The sequence below is a fragment of the Mesoplodon mirus genome, assembly GCF_964341445.2.
Source record: "Mesoplodon mirus genome assembly, chromosome: 3".
Taxonomy (NCBI): domain Eukaryota; kingdom Metazoa; phylum Chordata; class Mammalia; order Artiodactyla; family Ziphiidae; genus Mesoplodon; species Mesoplodon mirus.
The window spans coordinates 183471266-183497106 of NC_138978.1; the positions used below are offsets into that span (position 1 = coordinate 183471266).

The following is a 25841-nucleotide window of genomic DNA, read 5'->3' on the forward strand; positions in this document are numbered from 1 at the left end:
GGGATCATCTGTGCCCCTACCCACACCCCTGCCTCTGGGAGACCCTGAGGCAAACGTGGGGGCCTGTGGGGCGGGCTTGGAAGACCTGCCGTGGGGCCGCCTGTGTGCCGCAGGAGCGTCGCAGCTCGCTCTTCTGCCCGTGAGGCCGAGGGAGGGAGGAGCCAGGGACCCGCCTTCACCGCGCTGCCTGTCGGGATCAAAGACAGCCATGAGTGGGGACTCTCTGCTCCCGTATCACACGGCCCGGAGCAGCACCTGGGTGGACCTGTTCCACACCACCACGGGGAAGCTGCAGCGGCAACTGCACAAGGGCGAATACGACATATTCAAGTGCGCAGCCGTATTCGAGAGCGACTTTATCCAGGTCACGAAGAGGGGAGACGCGATTGACGTGCACAACTGGGGCGGCATGGTGACCATGGGCATCACATCCAGCAGCCCCGTCCTCCCACTCCCAGACATCATGCTGCTGGCCCGACGGGCCACCGGCTGTGAAAAGCACGCCGAGCGCAGCCAGGCCACCAAGGGGAAGAGCCACAAGGCTGCAAAGACCTTAGAGCTCACCAGGCTCCTTCCCTTGGACTTCGTGAGGATCTCCACTCACAATCGTGAGAAGCAACAGCTGCGCGTGAAGCTTGCCACTGGCCGCTGCTTCTACCTGCAGCTGTGTCCCCCGCTGGACGCGCGGGAAGACCTCTTCGCCGAGTGGGAACAGCTCATTGACCTCCTGCGACCACCAGTGGACAGCGAAAGCCACACCTATGCCGTTCCCGTCTGGGACATGACCTGCATGCCTGTGCTCGAGGAGGAGCAGGACGGGAGGAGCCCGGCTGTGGAGGATTTCCAAGGAAAGGGGCATCGGGACCAGGTGAGCGTCAGCAGCTTCCACACGTGCCCTGAGGTGGCCGGGGCCACGCCTGCAGCTTCTGCTGGGGGGCACGGAATCCAACTGGACTCCCACCAGCCCGACACCATGCCCGATGTGGCCACTGCGAAAGCACAGCCTACTACACGGCTTGACAAAGCGTCAGCATCGCAGTCAACGACAAAGGTGGAGACAGCACGGGTGGCAGGAGGCACCGCAGCGGGTGCTTTGAGCACGGCAGTGATCAAGTCTCCTGCCGCTGAAGAGCGGAGCACGGCCATAGCAGCCACAGCCAGCGACGGGCCCGGAGGAAGCGAAACCACCATAGCCACTGGGGACACTGCCAGAACATCCCTGAGGAGCGGGAAAACGGCCTTGGCAGGTGCTGAGAACAATTCACAGTATGCTTCCAGCACGTCCACCAGCCTCTCCGCAGGGGCCGGCATGACTGTGGTCGGAGCAGAACCTACCAGCAAGACTGTCAAAGGAAGAGCCGACAGGGAGGATGAGGGGACCCTCGTCTCAAGCTTGCCACAGGAAGGCAAAGTGAGCGAACAGGATGGCAGCTCACAGAGAGTGTCCCAGGCCCGCAAGGGAAGAAGGGAGAGGAGGGAGCACTGGGGAGAGGACAGAGCTCTTACGAGCCCCTCGCTCTGCAGTTCCGTGGAAAGCCACCAGGAGGCAGCGGGGAGCAAGACCATCCCCAAAGCAGCTGGCCCGTGCTCAGGCGGCCGCAGAGCCACTAGAGATGACCAAAAGGCCAAAGGCCACGGCAGCCCGGGGGGCAGCGAGCAGGGCACTGCTCCCAAAGGCATCAACCGTGCTCCCATCACCAGTGAGTCCAAGACCTCGCACAAATCGGGCAGGAGCACATCTCCAGCGCGTTCAGGTCCCACCAGCAAGAGACTCAGCAGGATCAGCGCTTTCTTCAGGAACATGAGAGCCAGACTTACCAGAAAGACAGTGGCCTCATCATGAAATAAACATGGGAGCATCCTGGCGAAGCCAGTGCAAGGGACCCGAATGGAGGCCATCCCAGAGACAGCAGAGAGTGGCCAGGGGCTGGATATCGCTGGTGTGACATCTTAGACCATGGAGCCAGTGACCGTTGAAGGCCATCAATAGGACCTAGAGCTGGGAGCTGCAAAGGGGACCAGGGCTCTGGGAAATACCCCTGGAGAGCCCATTTCAGCTTCCTTACTGCAATTTAAATAAAAAACCATACACTCTGAGAATGCATGCAGTGTTTTGTCTGAATTTCTAGGTCCCGAAGCCCAGCCGTAGCCTCACAGTGGATTCTGTGATGTCAGCTGTGCCACAGTCTGAGACCCAGTGTCCAGGCAAGGGCAGCCCCACCTCACACACATGCTCAGCGCCAACAGCAGTGCTCCATCTGGCTTCGACTCCTTTGTGGCTTTGCCCCTCAGAGCCATGGCTCAAAGTCAGACTATGGTCTGGGAAGCTCTCTTTCACTATCCCCCTATTCTTTTTTTTTTTTTTTTTTTTTTTTTTTGCGGTACACGGGCCACTCACTGTTGTGGCCTCTCCCATCGCGGAGCACAGGCTCCGGACGCGCAGGCCCAGCGGCCATGGCTCACGGGCCCAGCCGCTGCGCGGCATGTGGGATCTTCCAGGACCGGGGCACGAACTCATGTTCCCTGCATCGGCAGGTGGACTCTCAACCACTGCGCCGCCAGGGAATCCCCCCCCCCCTATTCTTTGTATAAACGCTTATTCCCCCGGAAGGTCTGTAAACAGAGCCAGAACAGGACTCACGGCCCCTCGGGCTATTCAGTGGACAGAAATAAGGGTGGCAGTATTAGCTAGCAGTCAGAACAGCAAGCACTCTCATCTAGACTTAGCCGTTCCCTGCCCAGGTATATACCCTGGAGAAACACACATGTTCTAAGAAACAACTCTGAGAATGTTTAGGGCAAAAATAACTTAACAGCAAAACACGGGAAACAGCCCAAATTTCCATCAGCAGAATTAATACAGCAGGATATGAAGAGACTGGAATATTCAATAGTGAAACATAAATGAGCTACACCCATTAGCATAGATCAACTTCTCATGATTTTTAAAAACATCCAAAGAATGGGATACAGTTCCACTCATGGAACCATTCTGAAACAAGCTCAAACAATGGATTGCATAGGGTACATGTTTAAAAACAACGGTAGCTAAAAATGAGGGAAGAGTAAACACAAACTTGAGGACAGTTTTCTCTAGGGTGGAAAGGCTAGGTCAAGGAGGTTGACACAAGGCTGTTAGTGCTGCTGGGAATTGTTCTGTCTCTTAAGCAAGATGGTAGGTACACAGGTGTTGTATTTTTCACATTTTACTCACTCTGAAATCAGGATGGTCCTACGATCACCGTGGCAGTTGTGAGGAAGTTATTGCCAATGCCTCTCTCTTTTCATCACTTGTATTTATGCACAAAAATGATGTCAGAAAGGCTTAGCATCTTTAAATTACATTGATTTCAGGTAAAGTACAAGAACACTTGTTTGGCTATTAGGAAAAGAGGGAACGATATGCCTATTTTACAGATGAGAACACTGAGGCTCAGAGAAGGTAACCTGCTCCAGTCGCACAATGGGATCTTTGCAGAACAGTGATCCACCAGCCCACTTCTCTATGCAAAGCCCTGTCTGTAGTGTGCGAAGGAAGCAAGCAGACAAGCCTGAGATAGGACCAGCACAGGAACCCGAGGCACCAGCATTCTTACCATCATGTTCCAAAGCTACAGAGATGAGCATCCATTTTTACTAGATTGAGGGGAGGGAGGGGTGGGGGCTGGGAGCCGGCTTTCGAACTTCAGTGAGCTCACAGCTCTTAGCTGGCCTTATCTGGAGAGCATCCATTCCACCCTTGAGCTGTGTCTGGCTCCCAGGCTTCTACCTCTAGCCTCTGGCATGACCCGGGCTGCAGCCAGAAACAGGCTCCCACCTGAAATTCCAGCGTTCACTCCTGGAACGTCCAGCATCCAGTCCTCCTCCGGACACTAATTAAACTTTTGAATGCCCTGCTCAGAAGGGTTTCTCCACACCAAATCTGCAGGAACTTTTTTCTTCTGGGGCTCCAAAACCAAATCCTTAAAGCTCACATGAGGGAGAGTATTTGTTAGGTCAGAGCATCCTTGTTGATTGGACCTTCAGTTTGTGACTTCCACAGACCTCATCACGGGAGGGTGGGGAGAGGTCTCTTCTGTTGGTGGACGGAATGATGGGCACTTGGTGGGGAGCACTGATGAGAAATGGAGACAGCCCAGGACCTACACATCTGCACTCTTTCCCCTGGCCAAACAAGGTTCCTGACCCCAGAATTAACCCAGAGTTTCCGACAAGACTAGGAGCTGCAGGGAGACACAATTAACGGTTTACTCTCCACCAGCTTTTCCTTGGACCCAAGGAGGAGAAATTACAAAAAGATCACATCACACTCCTTTGATCTTATGATTTCCACACAGGCAAGTGCAGGGAAACACTAGTCTGAAGGAAGAAAATGCATTACAAACACGTGCATAGGGACTGCCCTGGTGGCGCAGTGGTTAAGAATCCGCCTGCCGACGCAGGGGACACGGGTTCGAGCCCTGGTCCAGGAAGATCCCACATGCCACGGAGCAACTAAGCCCGTGCGCCACAACTACTGAGCCTGTGCTCTAGAGCCCGCGAGCCACAACCGCCGAAGCCCGCACGCCTAGAGCCCGTGCTCCCCAACAAGAGAAGCCAAAAATAAATAATAAAATAAATTTACAGGAAAAAAAACCAAAAACAAAACACGTGCATAGCCCCTAGCTGTTTATAAAGTTCTTGAATATGTGTGCCCCCTTCCGATTCTCACGTCTTTCCGTTTTGCAGATAAGCAAACGGAAGTTCAGAGCATTTAAAGGACTTGCTCAAGCTGGGAGGTGATGGTGCAGAGAGGGAGCTACCTCAGTGCAACAACTTTCAGACAGTGTGCCACCCCGGTCCCGCACAGAGGTGCACAGATGGTGGAGGAGACAGGCCAGCACGAGTAATGATCACAACTCTGAGGGACAGATACAATGAGAGACGTGTGTTTGGGGACGGGATCTATTCAGAGGAGGGCTTCTGGGGCATGGGAAGGAGTTATGGGTTAGGGAAGGCTTCACAGGGGAATTGGCACTCACCATCGTCCACGTTTCCTGAGATTTTATGAAAGGACACACTAAGGATCGCCACTGCCAACTCTGCCTTATTCAATACAATTAAACCATGAGCTGAAATGGTTCCAATTGAGCCCAGCGTCTTACATTCCTATCGATTCCACCCAGTAGCTGAATTTGGGGGAGGCAAAGAAAAAGGACCCACACAAAACTTTCCCAGTTGAAGACATTTTTATTTTGGTAACGCACCTGAGTCCCTGGCAGGATGGGCCTGTCCTCCGCGGGGGCAATGGGGTGTTTGGGAGAGGATGGGGGCCCTGCCCTGAGGGGGCAGCTGGGGGATGAGGCAAAGGGCTTTGCGACCGTGATACGTCACAAAGGGCTTTGGGACCGTGATACGTCACAAAGGGCATCAGAGGATAAATAGGCTGTGCCAGGGGGTTAGGCTGAGAAAGTGGTTACTTCTCTCACTAGGACGGAAGTTCACCACAGCCTCTTGGGGAGATAAAAACCCAGAAGCAGAAGTGAGGTGAGGCGGAGGGCAGCCTACCATAGCTCTCGACACACTTGAAGAGATTCAGCCTGGGCTCCAGGCGCCCTGCAGCGTCCCCGCTGGGATCATCTGTGCCCCTACCCACACCCCTGCCTCTGGGAGACCCTGAGGCAAACGTGGGGGCCTGTGGGGCGGGCTTGGAAGACCTGCCGTGGGGCCGCCTGTGTGCCGCAGGAGCGTCGCAGCTCGCTCTTCTGCCCGTGAGGCCGAGGGAGGGAGGAGCCAGGGACCCGCCTTCACCGCGCTGCCTGTCGGGATCAAAGACAGCCATGAGTGGGGACTCTCTGCTCCCGTATCACACGGCCCGGAGCAGCACCTGGGTGGACCTGTTCCACACCACCACGGGGAAGCTGCAGCGGCAACTGCACAAGGGCGAATACGACATATTCAAGTGCGCAGCCGTATTCGAGAGCGACTTTATCCAGGTCACGAAGAGGGGAGACGCGATTGACGTGCACAACTGGGGCGGCATGGTGACCATGGGCATCACATCCAGCAGCCCCGTCCTCCCACTCCCAGACATCATGCTGCTGGCCCGACGGGCCACCGGCTGTGAAAAGCACGCCGAGCGCAGCCAGGCCACCAAGGGGAAGAGCCACAAGGCTGCAAAGACCTTAGAGCTCACCAGGCTCCTTCCCTTGGACTTCGTGAGGATCTCCACTCACAATCGTGAGAAGCAACAGCTGCGCGTGAAGCTTGCCACTGGCCGCTGCTTCTACCTGCAGCTGTGTCCCCCGCTGGACGCGCGGGAAGACCTCTTCGCCGAGTGGGAACAGCTCATTGACCTCCTGCGACCACCAGTGGACAGCGAAAGCCACACCTATGCCGTTCCCGTCTGGGACATGACCTGCATGCCTGTGCTCGAGGAGGAGCAGGACGGGAGGAGCCCGGCTGTGGAGGATTTCCAAGGAAAGGGGCATCGGGACCAGGTGAGCGTCAGCAGCTTCCACACGTGCCCTGAGGTGGCCGGGGCCACGCCTGCAGCTTCTGCTGGGGGGCACGGAATCCAACTGGACTCCCACCAGCCCGACACCATGCCCGATGTGGCCACTGCGAAAGCACAGCCTACTACACGGCTTGACAAAGCGTCAGCATCGCAGTCAACGACAAAGGTGGAGACAGCACGGGTGGCAGGAGGCACCGCAGCGGGTGCTTTGAGCACGGCAGTGATCAAGTCTCCTGCCGCTGAAGAGCGGAGCACGGCCATAGCAGCCACAGCCAGCGACGGGCCCGGAGGAAGCGAAACCACCATAGCCACTGGGGACACTGCCAGAACATCCCTGAGGAGCGGGAAAACGGCCTTGGCAGGTGCTGAGAACAATTCACAGTATGCTTCCAGCACGTCCACCAGCCTCTCCGCAGGGGCCGGCATGACTGTGGTCGGAGCAGAACCTACCAGCAAGACTGTCAAAGGAAGAGCCGACAGGGAGGATGAAGGGACCCTCGTCTCAAGCTTGCCACAGGAAGGCAAAGTGAGCGAACAGGATGGCAGCTCACAGAGAGTGTCCCAGGCCCGCAAGGGAAGAAGGGAGAGGAGGGAGCACTGGGGAGAGGACAGAGCTCTTACGAGCCCCTCGCTCTGCAGTTCCGTGGAAAGCCACCAGGAGGCAGCGGGGAGCAAGACCATCCCCAAAGCAGCTGGCCCGTGCTCAGGCGGCCGCAGAGCCACTAGAGATGACCAAAAGGCCAAAGGCCACGGCAGCCCGGGGGGCAGCGAGCAGGGCACTGCTCCCAAAGGCATCAACCGTGCTCCCATCACCAGTGAGTCCAAGACCTCGCACAAATCGGGCAGGAGCACATCTCCAGCGCGTTCAGGTCCCACCAGCAAGAGACTCAGCAGGATCAGCGCTTTCTTCAGGAACATGAGAGCCAGACTTACCAGAAAGACAGTGGCCTCATCATGAAATAAACATGGGAGCATCCTGGCGAAGCCAGTGCAAGGGACCCGAATGGAGGCCATCCCAGAGACAGCAGAGAGTGGCCAGGGGCTGGATATCGCTGGTGTGACATCTTAGACCATGGAGCCAGTGACCGTTGAAGGCCATCAATAGGACCTAGAGCTGGGAGCTGCAAAGGGGACCAGGGCTCTGGGAAATACCCCTGGAGAGCCCATTTCAGCTTCCTTACTGCAATTTAAATAAAAAACCATACACTCTGAGAATGCATGCAGTGTTTTGTCTGAATTTCTAGGTCCCGAAGCCCAGCCGTAGCCTCACAGTGGATTCTGTGATGTCAGCTGTGCCACAGTCTGAGACCCAGTGTCCAGGCAAGGGCAGCCCCACCTCACACACATGCTCAGCGCCAACAGCAGTGCTCCATCTGGCTTCGACTCCTTTGTGGCTTTGCCCCTCAGAGCCATGGCTCAAAGTCAGACTATGGTCTGGGAAGCTCTCTTTCACTATCCCCCTATTCTTTTTTTTTTTTTTTTTTTTTTTTTTTGCGGTACACGGGCCACTCACTGTTGTGGCCTCTCCCATCGCGGAGCACAGGCTCCGGACGCGCAGGCCCAGCGGCCATGGCTCACGGGCCCAGCCGCTGCGCGGCATGTGGGATCTTCCAGGACCGGGGCACGAACTCATGTTCCCTGCATCGGCAGGTGGACTCTCAACCACTGCGCCGCCAGGGAATCCCCCCCCCCCTATTCTTTGTATAAACGCTTATTCCCCCGGAAGGTCTGTAAACAGAGCCAGAACAGGACTCACGGCCCCTCGGGCTATTCAGTGGACAGAAATAAGGGTGGCAGTATTAGCTAGCAGTCAGAACAGCAAGCACTCTCATCTAGACTTAGCCGTTCCCTGCCCAGGTATATACCCTGGAGAAACACACATGTTCTAAGAAACAACTCTGAGAATGTTTAGGGCAAAAATAACTTAACAGCAAAACACGGGAAACAGCCCAAATTTCCATCAGCAGAATTAATACAGCAGGATATGAAGAGACTGGAATATTCAATAGTGAAACATAAATGAGCTACACCCATTAGCATAGATCAACTTCTCATGATTTTTAAAAACATCCAAAGAATGGGATACAGTTCCACTCATGGAACCATTCTGAAACAAGCTCAAACAATGGATTGCATAGGGTACATGTTTAAAAACAACGGTAGCTAAAAATGAGGGAAGAGTAAACACAAACTTGAGGACAGTTTTCTCTAGGGTGGAAAGGCTAGGTCAAGGAGGTTGACACAAGGCTGTTAGTGCTGCTGGGAATTGTTCTGTCTCTTAAGCAAGATGGTAGGTACACAGGTGTTGTATTTTTCACATTTTACTCACTCTGAAATCAGGATGGTCCTACGATCACCGTGGCAGTTGTGAGGAAGTTATTGCCAATGCCTCTCTCTTTTCATCACTTGTATTTATGCACAAAAATGATGTCAGAAAGGCTTGGCATCTTTAAATTACATTGATTTCAGGTAAAGTACAAGAACACTTGTTTGGCTATTAGGAAAAGAGGGAACGATATGCCTATTTTACAGATGAGAACACTGAGGCTCAGAGAAGGTAATGGGATCCGCACATTGTCCTTCGCACAATGGGATCTTTGCAGAACAGTGATCCACCAGCCCACTTCTCTATGCAAAGCCCTGTCTGTAGTGTGCGAAGGAAGCAAGCAGACAAGCCTGAGATAGGACCAGCACAGGAACCCGAGGCACCAGCATTCTTACCATCATGTTCCAAAGCTACAGAGATGAGCATCCATTTTTACTAGATTGAGGGGAGGGAGGGGTGGGGGCTGGGAGCCGGCTTTCGAACTTCAGTGAGCTCACAGCTCTTAGCTGGCCTTATCTGGAGAGCATCCATTCCACCCTTGAGCTGTGTCTGGCTCCCAGGCTTCTACCTCTAGCCTCTGGCATGACCCGGGCTGCAGCCAGAAACAGGCTCCCACCTGAAATTCCAGCGTTCACTCCTGGAACGTCCAGCATCCAGTCCTCCTCCGGACACTAATTAAACTTTTGAATGCCCTGCTCAGAAGGGTTTCTCCACACCAAATCTGCAGGAACTTTTTTCTTCTGGGGCTCCAAAACCAAATCCTTAAAGCTCACATGAGGGAGAGTATTTGTTAGGTCAGAGCATCCTTGTTGATTGGACCTTCAGTTTGTGACTTCCACAGACCTCATCACGGGAGGGTGGGGAGAGGTCTCTTCTGTTGGTGGACGGAATGATGGGCACTTGGTGGGGAGCACTGATGAGAAATGGAGACAGCCCAGGACCTACACATCTGCACTCTTTCCCCTGGCCAAACAAGGTTCCTGACCCCAGAATTAACCCAGAGTTTCCGACAAGACTAGGAGCTGCAGGGAGACACAATTAACGGTTTACTCTCCACCAGCTTTTCCTTGGACCCAAGGAGGAGAAATTACAAAAAGATCACATCACACTCCTTTGATCTTATGATTTCCACACAGGCAAGTGCAGGGAAACACTAGTCTGAAGGAAGAAAATGCATTACAAACACGTGCATAGGGACTGCCCTGGTGGCGCAGTGGTTAAGAATCCGCCTGCCGACGCAGGGGACACGGGTTCGAGCCCTGGTCCAGGAAGATCCCACATGCCACGGAGCAACTAAGCCCGTGCGCCACAACTACTGAGCCTGTGCTCTAGAGCCCGCGAGCCACAACCGCCGAAGCCCGCACGCCTAGAGCCCGTGCTCCCCAACAAGAGAAGCCAAAAATAAATAATAAAATAAATTTACAGGAAAAAAAAAAAAAAACAAAACACGTGCATAGCCCCTAGCTGTTTATAAAGTTCTTGAATATGTGTGCCCCCTTCCGATTCTCACGTCTTTCCGTTTTGCAGATAAGCAAACGGAAGTTCAGAGCATTTAAAGGACTTGCTCAAGCTGGGAGGTGATGGTGCAGAGAGGGAGCTACCTCAGTGCAACAACTTTCAGACAGTGTGCCACCCCGGTCCCGCACAGAGGTGCACAGATGGTGGAGGAGACAGGCCAGCACGAGTAATGATCACAACTCTGAGGGACAGATACAATGAGAGACGTGTGTTTGGGGACGGGATCTATTCAGAGGAGGGCTTCTGGGGCATGGGAAGGAGTTATGGGTTAGGGAAGGCTTCACAGGGGAATTGGCACTCACCATCGTCCACGTTTCCTGAGATTTTATGAAAGGACACACTAAGGATCGCCACTGCCAACTCTGCCTTATTCAATACAATTAAACCATGAGCTGAAATGGTTCCAATTGAGCCCAGCGTCTTACATTCCTATCGATTCCACCCAGTAGCTGAATTTGGGGGAGGCAAAGAAAAAGGACCCACACAAAACTTTCCCAGTTGAAGACATTTTTATTTTGGTAACGCACCTGAGTCCCTGGCAGGATGGGCCTGTCCTCCGCGGGGGCAATGGGGTGTTTGGGAGAGGATGGGGGCCCTGCCCTGAGGGGGCAGCTGGGGGATGAGGCAAAGGGCTTTGCGACCGTGATACGTCACAAAGGGCATCAGAGGATAAATAGGCTGTGCCAGGGGGTTAGGCTGAGAAAGTGGTTACTTCTCTCACTAGGACGGAAGTTCACCACAGCCTCTTGGGGAGATAAAAACCCAGAAGCAGAAGTGAGGTGAGGCGGAGGGCAGCCTACCATAGCTCTCGACACACTTGAAGAGATTCAGCCTGGGCTCCAGGCGCCCTGCAGCGTCCCCGCTGGGATCATCTGTGCCCCTACCCACACCCCTGCCTCTGGGAGACCCTGAGGCAAACGTGGGGGCCTGTGGGGCGGGCTTGGAAGACCTGCCGTGGGGCCGCCTGTGTGCCGCAGGAGCGTCGCAGCTCGCTCTTCTGCCCGTGAGGCCGAGGGAGGGAGGAGCCAGGGACCCGCCTTCACCGCGCTGCCTGTCGGGATCAAAGACAGCCATGAGTGGGGACTCTCTGCTCCCGTATCACACGGCCCGGAGCAGCACCTGGGTGGACCTGTTCCACACCACCACGGGGAAGCTGCAGCGGCAACTGCACAAGGGCGAATACGACATATTCAAGTGCGCAGCCGTATTCGAGAGCGACTTTATCCAGGTCACGAAGAGGGGAGACGCGATTGACGTGCACAACTGGGGCGGCATGGTGACCATGGGCATCACATCCAGCAGCCCCGTCCTCCCACTCCCAGACATCATGCTGCTGGCCCGACGGGCCACCGGCTGTGAAAAGCACGCCGAGCGCAGCCAGGCCACCAAGGGGAAGAGCCACAAGGCTGCAAAGACCTTAGAGCTCACCAGGCTCCTTCCCTTGGACTTCGTGAGGATCTCCACTCACAATCGTGAGAAGCAACAGCTGCGCGTGAAGCTTGCCACTGGCCGCTGCTTCTACCTGCAGCTGTGTCCCCCGCTGGACGCGCGGGAAGACCTCTTCGCCGAGTGGGAACAGCTCATTGACCTCCTGCGACCACCAGTGGACAGCGAAAGCCACACCTATGCCGTTCCCGTCTGGGACATGACCTGCATGCCTGTGCTCGAGGAGGAGCAGGACGGGAGGAGCCCGGCTGTGGAGGATTTCCAAGGAAAGGGGCATCGGGACCAGGTGAGCGTCAGCAGCTTCCACACGTGCCCTGAGGTGGCCGGGGCCACGCCTGCAGCTTCTGCTGGGGGGCACGGAATCCAACTGGACTCCCACCAGCCCGACACCATGCCCGATGTGGCCACTGCGAAAGCACAGCCTACTACACGGCTTGACAAAGCGTCAGCATCGCAGTCAACGACAAAGGTGGAGACAGCACGGGTGGCAGGAGGCACCGCAGCGGGTGCTTTGAGCACGGCAGTGATCAAGTCTCCTGCCGCTGAAGAGCGGAGCACGGCCATAGCAGCCACAGCCAGCGACGGGCCCGGAGGAAGCGAAACCACCATAGCCACTGGGGACACTGCCAGAACATCCCTGAGGAGCGGGAAAACGGCCTTGGCAGGTGCTGAGAACAATTCACAGTATGCTTCCAGCACGTCCACCAGCCTCTCCGCAGGGGCCGGCATGACTGTGGTCGGAGCAGAACCTACCAGCAAGACTGTCAAAGGAAGAGCCGACAGGGAGGATGAGGGGACCCTCGTCTCAAGCTTGCCACAGGAAGGCAAAGTGAGCGAACAGGATGGCAGCTCACAGAGAGTGTCCCAGGCCCGCAAGGGAAGAAGGGAGAGGAGGGAGCACTGGGGAGAGGACAGAGCTCTTACGAGCCCCTCGCTCTGCAGTTCCGTGGAAAGCCACCAGGAGGCAGCGGGGAGCAAGACCATCCCCAAAGCAGCTGGCCCGTGCTCAGGCGGCCGCAGAGCCACTAGAGATGACCAAAAGGCCAAAGGCCACGGCAGCCCGGGGGGCAGCGAGCAGGGCACTGCTCCCAAAGGCATCAACCGTGCTCCCATCACCAGTGAGTCCAAGACCTCGCACAAATCGGGCAGGAGCACATCTCCAGCGCGTTCAGGTCCCACCAGCAAGAGACTCAGCAGGATCAGCGCTTTCTTCAGGAACATGAGAGCCAGACTTACCAGAAAGACAGTGGCCTCATCATGAAATAAACATGGGAGCATCCTGGCGAAGCCAGTGCAAGGGACCCGAATGGAGGCCATCCCAGAGACAGCAGAGAGTGGCCAGGGGCTGGATATCGCTGGTGTGACATCTTAGACCATGGAGCCAGTGACCGTTGAAGGCCATCAATAGGACCTAGAGCTGGGAGCTGCAAAGGGGACCAGGGCTCTGGGAAATACCCCTGGAGAGCCCATTTCAGCTTCCTTACTGCAATTTAAATAAAAAACCATACACTCTGAGAATGCATGCAGTGTTTTGTCTGAATTTCTAGGTCCCGAAGCCCAGCCGTAGCCTCACAGTGGATTCTGTGATGTCAGCTGTGCCACAGTCTGAGACCCAGTGTCCAGGCAAGGGCAGCCCCACCTCACACACATGCTCAGCGCCAACAGCAGTGCTCCATCTGGCTTCGACTCCTTTGTGGCTTTGCCCCTCAGAGCCATGGCTCAAAGTCAGACTATGGTCTGGGAAGCTCTCTTTCACTATCCCCCTATTCTTTTTTTTTTTTTTTTTTTTTTTTTTTGCGGTACACGGGCCACTCACTGTTGTGGCCTCTCCCATCGCGGAGCACAGGCTCCGGACGCGCAGGCCCAGCGGCCATGGCTCACGGGCCCAGCCGCTGCGCGGCATGTGGGATCTTCCAGGACCGGGGCACGAACTCATGTTCCCTGCATCGGCAGGTGGACTCTCAACCACTGCGCCGCCAGGGAATCCCCCCCCCCTATTCTTTGTATAAACGCTTATTCCCCCGGAAGGTCTGTAAACAGAGCCAGAACAGGACTCACGGCCCCTCGGGCTATTCAGTGGACAGAAATAAGGGTGGCAGTATTAGCTAGCAGTCAGAACAGCAAGCACTCTCATCTAGACTTAGCCGTTCCCTGCCCAGGTATATACCCTGGAGAAACACACATGTTCTAAGAAACAACTCTGAGAATGTTTAGGGCAAAAATAACTTAACAGCAAAACACGGGAAACAGCCCAAATTTCCATCAGCAGAATTAATACAGCAGGATATGAAGAGACTGGAATATTCAATAGTGAAACATAAATGAGCTACACCCATTAGCATAGATCAACTTCTCATGATTTTTAAAAACATCCAAAGAATGGGATACAGTTCCACTCATGGAACCATTCTGAAACAAGCTCAAACAATGGATTGCATAGGGTACATGTTTAAAAACAACGGTAGCTAAAAATGAGGGAAGAGTAAACACAAACTTGAGGACAGTTTTCTCTAGGGTGGAAAGGCTAGGTCAAGGAGGTTGACACAAGGCTGTTAGTGCTGCTGGGAATTGTTCTGTCTCTTAAGCAAGATGGTAGGTACACAGGTGTTGTATTTTTCACATTTTACTCACTCTGAAATCAGGATGGTCCTACGATCACCGTGGCAGTTGTGAGGAAGTTATTGCCAATGCCTCTCTCTTTTCATCACTTGTATTTATGCACAAAAATGATGTCAGAAAGGCTTGGCATCTTTAAATTACATTGATTTCAGGTAAAGTACAAGAACACTTGTTTGGCTATTAGGAAAAGAGGGAACGATATGCCTATTTTACAGATGAGAACACTGAGGCTCAGAGAAGGTAATGGGATCCGCACATTGTCCTTCGCACAATGGGATCTTTGCAGAACAGTGATCCACCAGCCCACTTCTCTATGCAAAGCCCTGTCTGTAGTGTGCGAAGGAAGCAAGCAGACAAGCCTGAGATAGGACCAGCACAGGAACCCGAGGCACCAGCATTCTTACCATCATGTTCCAAAGCTACAGAGATGAGCATCCATTTTTACTAGATTGAGGGGAGGGAGGGGTGGGGGCTGGGAGCCGGCTTTCGAACTTCAGTGAGCTCACAGCTCTTAGCTGGCCTTATCTGGAGAGCATCCATTCCACCCTTGAGCTGTGTCTGGCTCCCAGGCTTCTACCTCTAGCCTCTGGCATGACCCGGGCTGCAGCCAGAAACAGGCTCCCACCTGAAATTCCAGCGTTCACTCCTGGAACGTCCAGCATCCAGTCCTCCTCCGGACACTAATTAAACTTTTGAATGCCCTGCTCAGAAGGGTTTCTCCACACCAAATCTGCAGGAACTTTTTTCTTCTGGGGCTCCAAAACCAAATCCTTAAAGCTCACATGAGGGAGAGTATTTGTTAGGTCAGAGCATCCTTGTTGATTGGACCTTCAGTTTGTGACTTCCACAGACCTCATCACGGGAGGGTGGGGAGAGGTCTCTTCTGTTGGTGGACGGAATGATGGGCACTTGGTGGGGAGCACTGATGAGAAATGGAGACAGCCCAGGACCTACACATCTGCACTCTTTCCCCTGGCCAAACAAGGTTCCTGACCCCAGAATTAACCCAGAGTTTCCGACAAGACTAGGAGCTGCAGGGAGACACAATTAACGGTTTACTCTCCACCAGCTTTTCCTTGGACCCAAGGAGGAGAAATTACAAAAAGATCACATCACACTCCTTTGATCTTATGATTTCCACACAGGCAAGTGCAGGGAAACACTAGTCTGAAGGAAGAAAATGCATTACAAACACGTGCATAGGGACTGCCCTGGTGGCGCAGTGGTTAAGAATCCGCCTGCCGACGCAGGGGACACGGGTTCGAGCCCTGGTCCAGGAAGATCCCACATGCCACGGAGCAACTAAGCCCGTGCGCCACAACTACTGAGCCTGTGCTCTAGAGCCCGCGAGCCACAACCGCCGAAGCCCGCACGCCTAGAGCCCGTGCTCCCCAACAAGAGAAGCCAAAAATAAATAATAAAATAAATTTACAGGAAAAAAAACCAAAAACAAAACACGTGCATAGCCCCTAGCTGTTTATAAAGTTCTTGAATATGTGTGCCCCCTTCCGATTCTCACGTCTTTCCGTTTTGCAGATAAGCAAACGGAAGTTCAGAGCATTTAAAGGACTTGCTCAAGCTGGGAGGTGATGGTGCAGAGAGGGAGCTACCTCAGTGCAACAACTTTCAGACAGTGTGCCACCCCGGTCCCGCACAGAGGTGCACAGATGGTGGAGGAGACAGGCCAGCACGAGTAATGATCACAACTCTGAGGGACAGATACAATGAGAGACGTGTGTTTGGGGACGGGATCTATTCAGAGGAGGGCTTCTGGGGCATGGGAAGGAGTTATGGGTTAGGGAAGGCTTCACAGGGGAATTGGCACTCACCATCGTCCACGTTTCCTGAGATTTTATGAAAGGACACACTAAGGATCGCCACTGCCAACTCTGCCTTATTCAATACAATTAAACCATGAGCTGAAATGGTTCCAATTGAGCCCAGCGTCTTACATTCCTATCGATTCCACCCAGTAGCTGAATTTGGGGGAGGCAAAGAAAAAGGACCCACACAAAACTTTCCCAGTTGAAGACATTTTTATTTTGGTAACGCACCTGAGTCCCTGGCAGGATGGGCCTGTCCTCCGCGGGGGCAATGGGGTGTTTGGGAGAGGATGGGGGCCCTGCCCTGAGGGGGCAGCTGGGGGATGAGGCAAAGGGCTTTGCGACCGTGATACGTCACAAAGGGCTTTGGGACCGTGATACGTCACAAAGGGCATCAGAGGATAAATAGGCTGTGCCAGGGGGTTAGGCTGAGAAAGTGGTTACTTCTCTCACTAGGACGGAAGTTCACCACAGCCTCTTGGGGAGATAAAAACCCAGAAGCAGAAGTGAGGTGAGGCGGAGGGCAGCCTACCATAGCTCTCGACACACTTGAAGAGATTCAGCCTGGGCTCCAGGCGCCCTGCAGCGTCCCCGCTGGGATCATCTGTGCCCCTACCCACACCCCTGCCTCTGGGAGACCCTGAGGCAAACGTGGGGGCCTGTGGGGCGGGCTTGGAAGACCTGCCGTGGGGCCGCCTGTGTGCCGCAGGAGCGTCGCAGCTCGCTCTTCTGCCCGTGAGGCCGAGGGAGGGAGGAGCCAGGGACCCGCCTTCACCGCGCTGCCTGTCGGGATCAAAGACAGCCATGAGTGGGGACTCTCTGCTCCCGTATCACACGGCCCGGAGCAGCACCTGGGTGGACCTGTTCCACACCACCACGGGGAAGCTGCAGCGGCAACTGCACAAGGGCGAATACGACATATTCAAGTGCGCAGCCGTATTCGAGAGCGACTTTATCCAGGTCACGAAGAGGGGAGACGCGATTGACGTGCACAACTGGGGCGGCATGGTGACCATGGGCATCACATCCAGCAGCCCCGTCCTCCCACTCCCAGACATCATGCTGCTGGCCCGACGGGCCACCGGCTGTGAAAAGCACGCCGAGCGCAGCCAGGCCACCAAGGGGAAGAGCCACAAGGCTGCAAAGACCTTAGAGCTCACCAGGCTCCTTCCCTTGGACTTCGTGAGGATCTCCACTCACAATCGTGAGAAGCAACAGCTGCGCGTGAAGCTTGCCACTGGCCGCTGCTTCTACCTGCAGCTGTGTCCCCCGCTGGACGCGCGGGAAGACCTCTTCGCCGAGTGGGAACAGCTCATTGACCTCCTGCGACCACCAGTGGACAGCGAAAGCCACACCTATGCCGTTCCCGTCTGGGACATGACCTGCATGCCTGTGCTCGAGGAGGAGCAGGACGGGAGGAGCCCGGCTGTGGAGGATTTCCAAGGAAAGGGGCATCGGGACCAGGTGAGCGTCAGCAGCTTCCACACGTGCCCTGAGGTGGCCGGGGCCACGCCTGCAGCTTCTGCTGGGGGGCACGGAATCCAACTGGACTCCCACCAGCCCGACACCATGCCCGATGTGGCCACTGCGAAAGCACAGCCTACTACACGGCTTGACAAAGCGTCAGCATCGCAGTCAACGACAAAGGTGGAGACAGCACGGGTGGCAGGAGGCACCGCAGCGGGTGCTTTGAGCACGGCAGTGATCAAGTCTCCTGCCGCTGAAGAGCGGAGCACGGCCATAGCAGCCACAGCCAGCGACGGGCCCGGAGGAAGCGAAACCACCATAGCCACTGGGGACACTGCCAGAACATCCCTGAGGAGCGGGAAAACGGCCTTGGCAGGTGCTGAGAACAATTCACAGTATGCTTCCAGCACGTCCACCAGCCTCTCCGCAGGGGCCGGCATGACTGTGGTCGGAGCAGAACCTACCAGCAAGACTGTCAAAGGAAGAGCCGACAGGGAGGATGAGGGGACCCTCGTCTCAAGCTTGCCACAGGAAGGCAAAGTGAGCGAACAGGATGGCAGCTCACAGAGAGTGTCCCAGGCCCGCAAGGGAAGAAGGGAGAGGAGGGAGCACTGGGGAGAGGACAGAGCTCTTACGAGCCCCTCGCTCTGCAGTTCCGTGGAAAGCCACCAGGAGGCAGCGGGGAGCAAGACCATCCCCAAAGCAGCTGGCCCGTGCTCAGGCGGCCGCAGAGCCACTAGAGATGACCAAAAGGCCAAAGGCCACGGCAGCCCGGGGGGCAGCGAGCAGGGCACTGCTCCCAAAGGCATCAACCGTGCTCCCATCACCAGTGAGTCCAAGACCTCGCACAAATCGGGCAGGAGCACATCTCCAGCGCGTTCAGGTCCCACCAGCAAGAGACTCAGCAGGATCAGCGCTTTCTTCAGGAACATGAGAGCCAGACTTACCAGAAAGACAGTGGCCTCATCATGAAATAAACATGGGAGCATCCTGGCGAAGCCAGTGCAAGGGACCCGAATGGAGGCCATCCCAGAGACAGCAGAGAGTGGCCAGGGGCTGGATATCGCTGGTGTGACATCTTAGACCATGGAGCCAGTGACCGTTGAAGGCCATCAATAGGACCTAGAGCTGGGAGCTGCAAAGGGGACCAGGGCTCTGGGAAATACCCCTGGAGAGCCCATTTCAGCTTCCTTACTGCAATTTAAATAAAAAACCATACACTCTGAGAATGCATGCAGTGTTTTGTCTGAATTTCTAGGTCCCGAAGCCCAGCCGTAGCCTCACAGTGGATTCTGTGATGTCAGCTGTGCCACAGTCTGAGACCCAGTGTCCAGGCAAGGGCAGCCCCACCTCACACACATGCTCAGCGCCAACAGCAGTGCTCCATCTGGCTTCGACTCCTTTGTGGCTTTGCCCCTCAGAGCCATGGCTCAAAGTCAGACTATGGTCTGGGAAGCTCTCTTTCACTATCCCCCTATTCTTTTTTTTTTTTTTTTTTTTTTTTTTTTGCGGTACACGGGCCACTCACTGTTGTGGCCTCTCCCATCGCGGAGCACAGGCTCCGGACGCGCAGGCCCAGCGGCCATGGCTCACGGGCCCAGCCGCTGCGCGGCATGTGGGATCTTCCAGGACCGGGGCACGAACTCATGTTCCCTGCATCGGCAGGTGGACTCTCAACCACTGCGCCGCCAGGGAATCCCCCCCCCCTATTCTTTGTATAAACGCTTATTCCCCCGGAAGGTCTGTAAACAGAGCCAGAACAGGACTCACGGCCCCTCGGGCTATTCAGTGGACAGAAATAAGGGTGGCAGTATTAGCTAGCAGTCAGAACAGCAAGCACTCTCATCTAGACTTAGCCGTTCCCTGCCCAGGTATATACCCTGGAGAAACACACATGTTCTAAGAAACAACTCTGAGAATGTTTAGGGCAAAAATAACTTAACAGCAAAACACGGGAAACAGCCCAAATTTCCATCAGCAGTATTAATACAGCAGGATATGAAGAGACTGGAATATTCAATAGTGAAACATAAATGAGCTACACCCATTAGCATAGATCAACTTCTCATGATTTTTAAAAACATCCAAAGAATGGGATACAGTTCCACTCATGGAACCATTCTGAAACAAGCTCAAACAATGGATTGCATAGGGTACATGTTTAAAAACAACGGTAGCTAAAAATGAGGGAAGAGTAAACACAAACTTGAGGACAGTTTTCTCTAGGGTGGAAAGGCTAGGTCAAGGAGGTTGACACAAGGCTGTTAGTGCTGCTGGGAATTGTTCTGTCTCTTAAGCAAGATGGTAGGTACACAGGTGTTGTATTTTTCACATTTTACTCACTCTGAAATCAGGATGGTCCTACGATCACCGTGGCAGTTGTGAGGAAGTTATTGCCAATGCCTCTCTCTTTTCATCACTTGTATTTATGCACAAAAATGATGTCAGAAAGGCTTGGCATCTTTAAATTACATTGATTTCAGGTAAAGTACAAGAACACTTGTTTGGCTATTAGGAAAAGAGGGAACGATATGCCTATTTTACAGATGAGAACACTGAGGCTCAGAGAATGTAACCTGCTCCAGTCGCACAATGGGATCTTTGCAGAACAGTGATCCACCAGCCCACTTCTCTATGCAAAGCCCTGTCTGTAGTGTGCGAAGGAAGCAAGCAGACAAGCCTGAGATAGGACCAGCACAGGAACCCGAGGCACCAGCATTCTTACCATCATGTTCCAAAGCTACAGAGATGAGCATCCATTTTTACTAGATTGAGGGGAGGGAGGGGTGGGGGCTGGGAGCCGGCTTTCGAACTTCAGTGAGCTCACAGCTCTTAGCTGGCCTTATCTGGAGAGCATCCATTCCACCCTTGAGCTGTGTCTGGCTCCCAGGCTTCTACCTCTAGCCTCTGGCATGACCCGGGCTGCAGCCAGAAACAGGCTCCCACCTGAAATTCCAGCGTTCACTCCTGGAACGTCCAGCATCCAGTCCTCCTCCGGACACTAATTAAACTTTTGAATGCCCTGCTCAGAAGGGTTTCTCCACACCAAATCTGCAGGAACTTTTTTCTTCTGGGGCTCCAAAACCAAATCCTTAAAGCTCACATGAGGGAGAGTATTTGTTAGGTCAGAGCATCCTTGTTGATTGGACCTTCAGTTTGTGACTTCCACAGACCTCATCACGGGAGGGTGGGGAGAGGTCTCTTCTGTTGGTGGACGGAATGATGGGCACTTGGTGGGGAGCACTGATGAGAAATGGAGACAGCCCAGGACCTACACATCTGCACTCTTTCCCCTGGCCAAACAAGGTTCCTGACCCCAGAATTAACCCAGAGTTTCCGACAAGACTAGGAGCTGCAGGGAGACACAATTAACGGTTTACTCTCCACCAGCTTTTCCTTGGACCCAAGGAGGAGAAATTACAAAAAGATCACATCACACTCCTTTGATCTTATGATTTCCACACAGGCAAGTGCAGGGAAACACTAGTCTGAAGGAAGAAAATGCATTACAAACACGTGCATAGGGACTGCCCTGGTGGCGCAGTGGTTAAGAATCCGCCTGCCGACGCAGGGGACACGGGTTCGAGCCCTGGTCCAGGAAGATCCCACATGCCACGGAGCAACTAAGCCCGTGCGCCACAACTACTGAGCCTGTGCTCTAGAGCCCGCGAGCCACAACCGCCGAAGCCCGCACGCCTAGAGCCCGTGCTCCCCAACAAGAGAAGCCAAAAATAAATAATAAAATAAATTTACAGGAAAAAAAACCAAAAACAAAACACGTGCATAGCCCCTAGCTGTTTATAAAGTTCTTGAATATGTGTGCCCCCTTCCGATTCTCACGTCTTTCCGTTTTGCAGATAAGCAAACGGAAGTTCAGAGCATTTAAAGGACTTGCTCAAGCTGGGAGGTGATGGTGCAGAGAGGGAGCTACCTCAGTGCAACAACTTTCAGACAGTGTGCCACCCCGGTCCCGCACAGAGGTGCACAGATGGTGGAGGAGACAGGCCAGCACGAGTAATGATCACAACTCTGAGGGACAGATACAATGAGAGACGTGTGTTTGGGGACGGGATCTATTCAGAGGAGGGCTTCTGGGGCATGGGAAGGAGTTATGGGTTAGGGAAGGCTTCACAGGGGAATTGGCACTCACCATCGTCCACGTTTCCTGAGATTTTATGAAAGGACACACTAAGGATCGCCACTGCCAACTCTGCCTTATTCAATACAATTAAACCATGAGCTGAAATGGTTCCAATTGAGCCCAGCGTCTTACATTCCTATCGATTCCACCCAGTAGCTGAATTTGGGGGAGGCAAAGAAAAAGGACCCACACAAAACTTTCCCAGTTGAAGACATTTTTATTTTGGTAACGCACCTGAGTCCCTGGCAGGATGGGCCTGTCCTCCGCGGGGGCAATGGGGTGTTTGGGAGAGGATGGGGGCCCTGCCCTGAGGGGGCAGCTGGGGGATGAGGCAAAGGGCTTTGCGACCGTGATACGTCACAAAGGGCTTTGGGACCGTGATACGTCACAAAGGGCATCAGAGGATAAATAGGCTGTGCCAGGGGGTTAGGCTGAGAAAGTGGTTACTTCTCTCACTAGGACGGAAGTTCACCACAGCCTCTTGGGGAGATAAAAACCCAGAAGCAGAAGTGAGGTGAGGCGGAGGGCAGCCTACCATAGCTCTCGACACACTTGAAGAGATTCAGCCTGGGCTCCAGGCGCCCTGCAGCGTCCCCGCTGGGATCATCTGTGCCCCTACCCACACCCCTGCCTCTGGGAGACCCTGAGGCAAACGTGGGGGCCTGTGGGGCGGGCTTGGAAGACCTGCCGTGGGGCCGCCTGTGTGCCGCAGGAGCGTCGCAGCTCGCTCTTCTGCCCGTGAGGCCGAGGGAGGGAGGAGCCAGGGACCCGCCTTCACCGCGCTGCCTGTCGGGATCAAAGACAGCCATGAGTGGGGACTCTCTGCTCCCGTATCACACGGCCCGGAGCAGCACCTGGGTGGACCTGTTCCACACCACCACGGGGAAGCTGCAGCGGCAACTGCACAAGGGCGAATACGACATATTCAAGTGCGCAGCCGTATTCGAGAGCGACTTTATCCAGGTCACGAAGAGGGGAGACGCGATTGACGTGCACAACTGGGGCGGCATGGTGACCATGGGCATCACATCCAGCAGCCCCGTCCTCCCACTCCCAGACATCATGCTGCTGGCCCGACGGGCCACCGGCTGTGAAAAGCACGCCGAGCGCAGCCAGGCCACCAAGGGGAAGAGCCACAAGGCTGCAAAGACCTTAGAGCTCACCAGGCTCCTTCCCTTGGACTTCGTGAGGATCTCCACTCACAATCGTGAGAAGCAACAGCTGCGCGTGAAGCTTGCCACTGGCCGCTGCTTCTACCTGCAGCTGTGTCCCCCGCTGGACGCGCGGGAAGACCTCTTCGCCGAGTGGGAACAGCTCATTGACCTCCTGCGACCACCAGTGGACAGCGAAAGCCACACCTATGCCGTTCCCGTCTGGGACATGACCTGCATGCCTGTGCTCGAGGAGGAGCAGGACGGGAGGAGCCCGGCTGTGGAGGATTTCCAAGGAAAGGGGCATCGGGACCAGGTGAGCGTCAGCAGCTTCCACACGTGCCCTGAGGTGGCCGGGGCCACGCCTGCAGCTTCTGCTGGGGGGCACGGAATCCAACTGGACTCCCACCAGCCCGACACCATGCCCGATGTGGCCACTGCGAAAGCACAGCCTACTACACGGCTTGACAAAGCGTCAGCATCGCAGTCAACGACAAAGGTGGAGACAGCACGGGTGGCAGGAGGCACCGCAGCGGGTGCTTTGAGCACGGCAGTGATCAAGTCTCCTGCCGCTGAAGAGCGGAGCACGGCCATAGCAGCCACAGCCAGCGACGGGCCCGGAGGAAGCGAAACCACCATAGCCACTGGGGACACTGCCAGAACATCCCTGAGGAGCGGGAAAACGGCCTTGGCAGGTGCTGAGAACAATTCACAGTATGCTTCCAGCACGTCCACCAGCCTCTCCGCAGGGGCCGGCATGACTGTGGTCGGAGCAGAACCTACCAGCAAGACTGTCAAAGGAAGAGCCGACAGGGAGGATGAGGGGACCCTCGTCTCAAGCTTGCCACAGGAAGGCAAAGTGAGCGAACAGGATGGCAGCTCACAGAGAGTGTCCCAGGCCCGCAAGGGAAGAAGGGAGAGGAGGGAGCACTGGGGAGAGGACAGAGCTCTTACGAGCCCCTCGCTCTGCAGTTCCGTGGAAAGCCACCAGGAGGCAGCGGGGAGCAAGACCATCCCCAAAGCAGCTGGCCCGTGCTCAGGCGGCCGCAGAGCCACTAGAGATGACCAAAAGGCCAAAGGCCACGGCAGCCCGGGGGGCAGCGAGCAGGGCACTGCTCCCAAAGGCATCAACCGTGCTCCCATCACCAGTGAGTCCAAGACCTCGCACAAATCGGGCAGGAGCACATCTCCAGCGCGTTCAGGTCCCACCAGCAAGAGACTCAGCAGGATCAGCGCTTTCTTCAGGAACATGAGAGCCAGACTTACCAGAAAGACAGTGGCCTCATCATGAAATAAACATGGGAGCATCCTGGCGAAGCCAGTGCAAGGGACCCGAATGGAGGCCATCCCAGAGACAGCAGAGAGTGGCCAGGGGCTGGATATCGCTGGTGTGACATCTTAGACCATGGAGCCAGTGACCGTTGAAGGCCATCAATAGGACCTAGAGCTGGGAGCTGCAAAGGGGACCAGGGCTCTGGGAAATACCCCTGGAGAGCCCATTTCAGCTTCCTTACTGCAATTTAAATAAAAAACCATACACTCTGAGAATGCATGCAGTGTTTTGTCTGAATTTCTAGGTCCCGAAGCCCAGCCGTAGCCTCACAGTGGATTCTGTGATGTCAGCTGTGCCACAGTCTGAGACCCAGTGTCCAGGCAAGGGCAGCCCCACCTCACACACATGCTCAGCGCCAACAGCAGTGCTCCATCTGGCTTCGACTCCTTTGTGGCTTTGCCCCTCAGAGCCATGGCTCAAAGTCAGACTATGGTCTGGGAAGCTCTCTTTCACTATCCCCCTATTCTTTTTTTTTTTTTTTTTTTTTTTTTTTTGCGGTACACGGGCCACTCACTGTTGTGGCCTCTCCCATCGCGGAGCACAGGCTCCGGACGCGCAGGCCCAGCGGCCATGGCTCACGGGCCCAGCCGCTGCGCGGCATGTGGGATCTTCCAGGACCGGGGCACGAACTCATGTTCCCTGCATCGGCAGGTGGACTCTCAACCACTGCGCCGCCAGGGAATCCCCCCCCCCCTATTCTTTGTATAAACGCTTATTCCCCCGGAAGGTCTGTAAACAGAGCCAGAACAGGACTCACGGCCCCTCGGGCTATTCAGTGGACAGAAATAAGGGTGGCAGTATTAGCTAGCAGTCAGAACAGCAAGCACTCTCATCTAGACTTAGCCGTTCCCTGCCCAGGTATATACCCTGGAGAAACACACATGTTCTAAGAAACAACTCTGAGAATGTTTAGGGCAAAAATAACTTAACAGCAAAACACGGGAAACAGCCCAAATTTCCATCAGCAGTATTAATACAGCAGGATATGAAGAGACTGGAATATTCAATAGTGAAACATAAATGAGCTACACCCATTAGCATAGATCAACTTCTCATGATTTTTAAAAACATCCAAAGAATGGGATACAGTTCCACTCATGGAACCATTCTGAAACAAGCTCAAACAATGGATTGCATAGGGTACATGTTTAAAAACAACGGTAGCTAAAAATGAGGGAAGAGTAAACACAAACTTGAGGACAGTTTTCTCTAGGGTGGAAAGGCTAGGTCAAGGAGGTTGACACAAGGCTGTTAGTGCTGCTGGGAATTGTTCTGTCTCTTAAGCAAGATGGTAGGTACACAGGTGTTGTATTTTTCACATTTTACTCACTCTGAAATCAGGATGGTCCTACGATCACCGTGGCAGTTGTGAGGAAGTTATTGCCAATGCCTCTCTCTTTTCATCACTTGTATTTATGCACAAAAATGATGTCAGAAAGGCTTGGCATCTTTAAATTACATTGATTTCAGGTAAAGTACAAGAACACTTGTTTGGCTATTAGGAAAAGAGGGAACGATATG

The 25841-nt window shown here is 54.5% G+C and overlaps 5 pseudogenes across 5 annotated transcripts; all 5 read left to right on the plus strand.

Moving 5' to 3' along the window:
• On the plus strand, positions 1-2138 carry LOC309800873 (Golgi-associated RAB2 interactor protein 4-like; annotated as a pseudogene). Its single transcript has one exon. The product of its transcript is annotated as a Golgi-associated RAB2 interactor protein 4-like (transcript).
• Positions 2139-5611: 3473 nt separating this feature from the next.
• Positions 5612-7749, plus strand: LOC309800328 (Golgi-associated RAB2 interactor protein 4-like; annotated as a pseudogene). Its single transcript has one exon. The product of its transcript is annotated as a Golgi-associated RAB2 interactor protein 4-like (transcript).
• Positions 7750-11204: 3455 nt separating this feature from the next.
• LOC309800614 (Golgi-associated RAB2 interactor protein 4-like) lies at positions 11205-13342 on the plus strand (annotated as a pseudogene). The gene has a single exon. The product of its transcript is annotated as a Golgi-associated RAB2 interactor protein 4-like (transcript).
• Positions 13343-16824: 3482 nt separating this feature from the next.
• LOC309800943 (Golgi-associated RAB2 interactor protein 4-like) lies at positions 16825-18968 on the plus strand (annotated as a pseudogene). The gene has a single exon. The product of its transcript is annotated as a Golgi-associated RAB2 interactor protein 4-like (transcript).
• A 3467-nt stretch (positions 18969-22435) lies between these two features.
• Positions 22436-24579, plus strand: LOC309799058 (Golgi-associated RAB2 interactor protein 4-like; annotated as a pseudogene). Its single transcript has one exon. The product of its transcript is annotated as a Golgi-associated RAB2 interactor protein 4-like (transcript).
• Positions 24580-25841: the final 1262 nt, after the last annotated feature.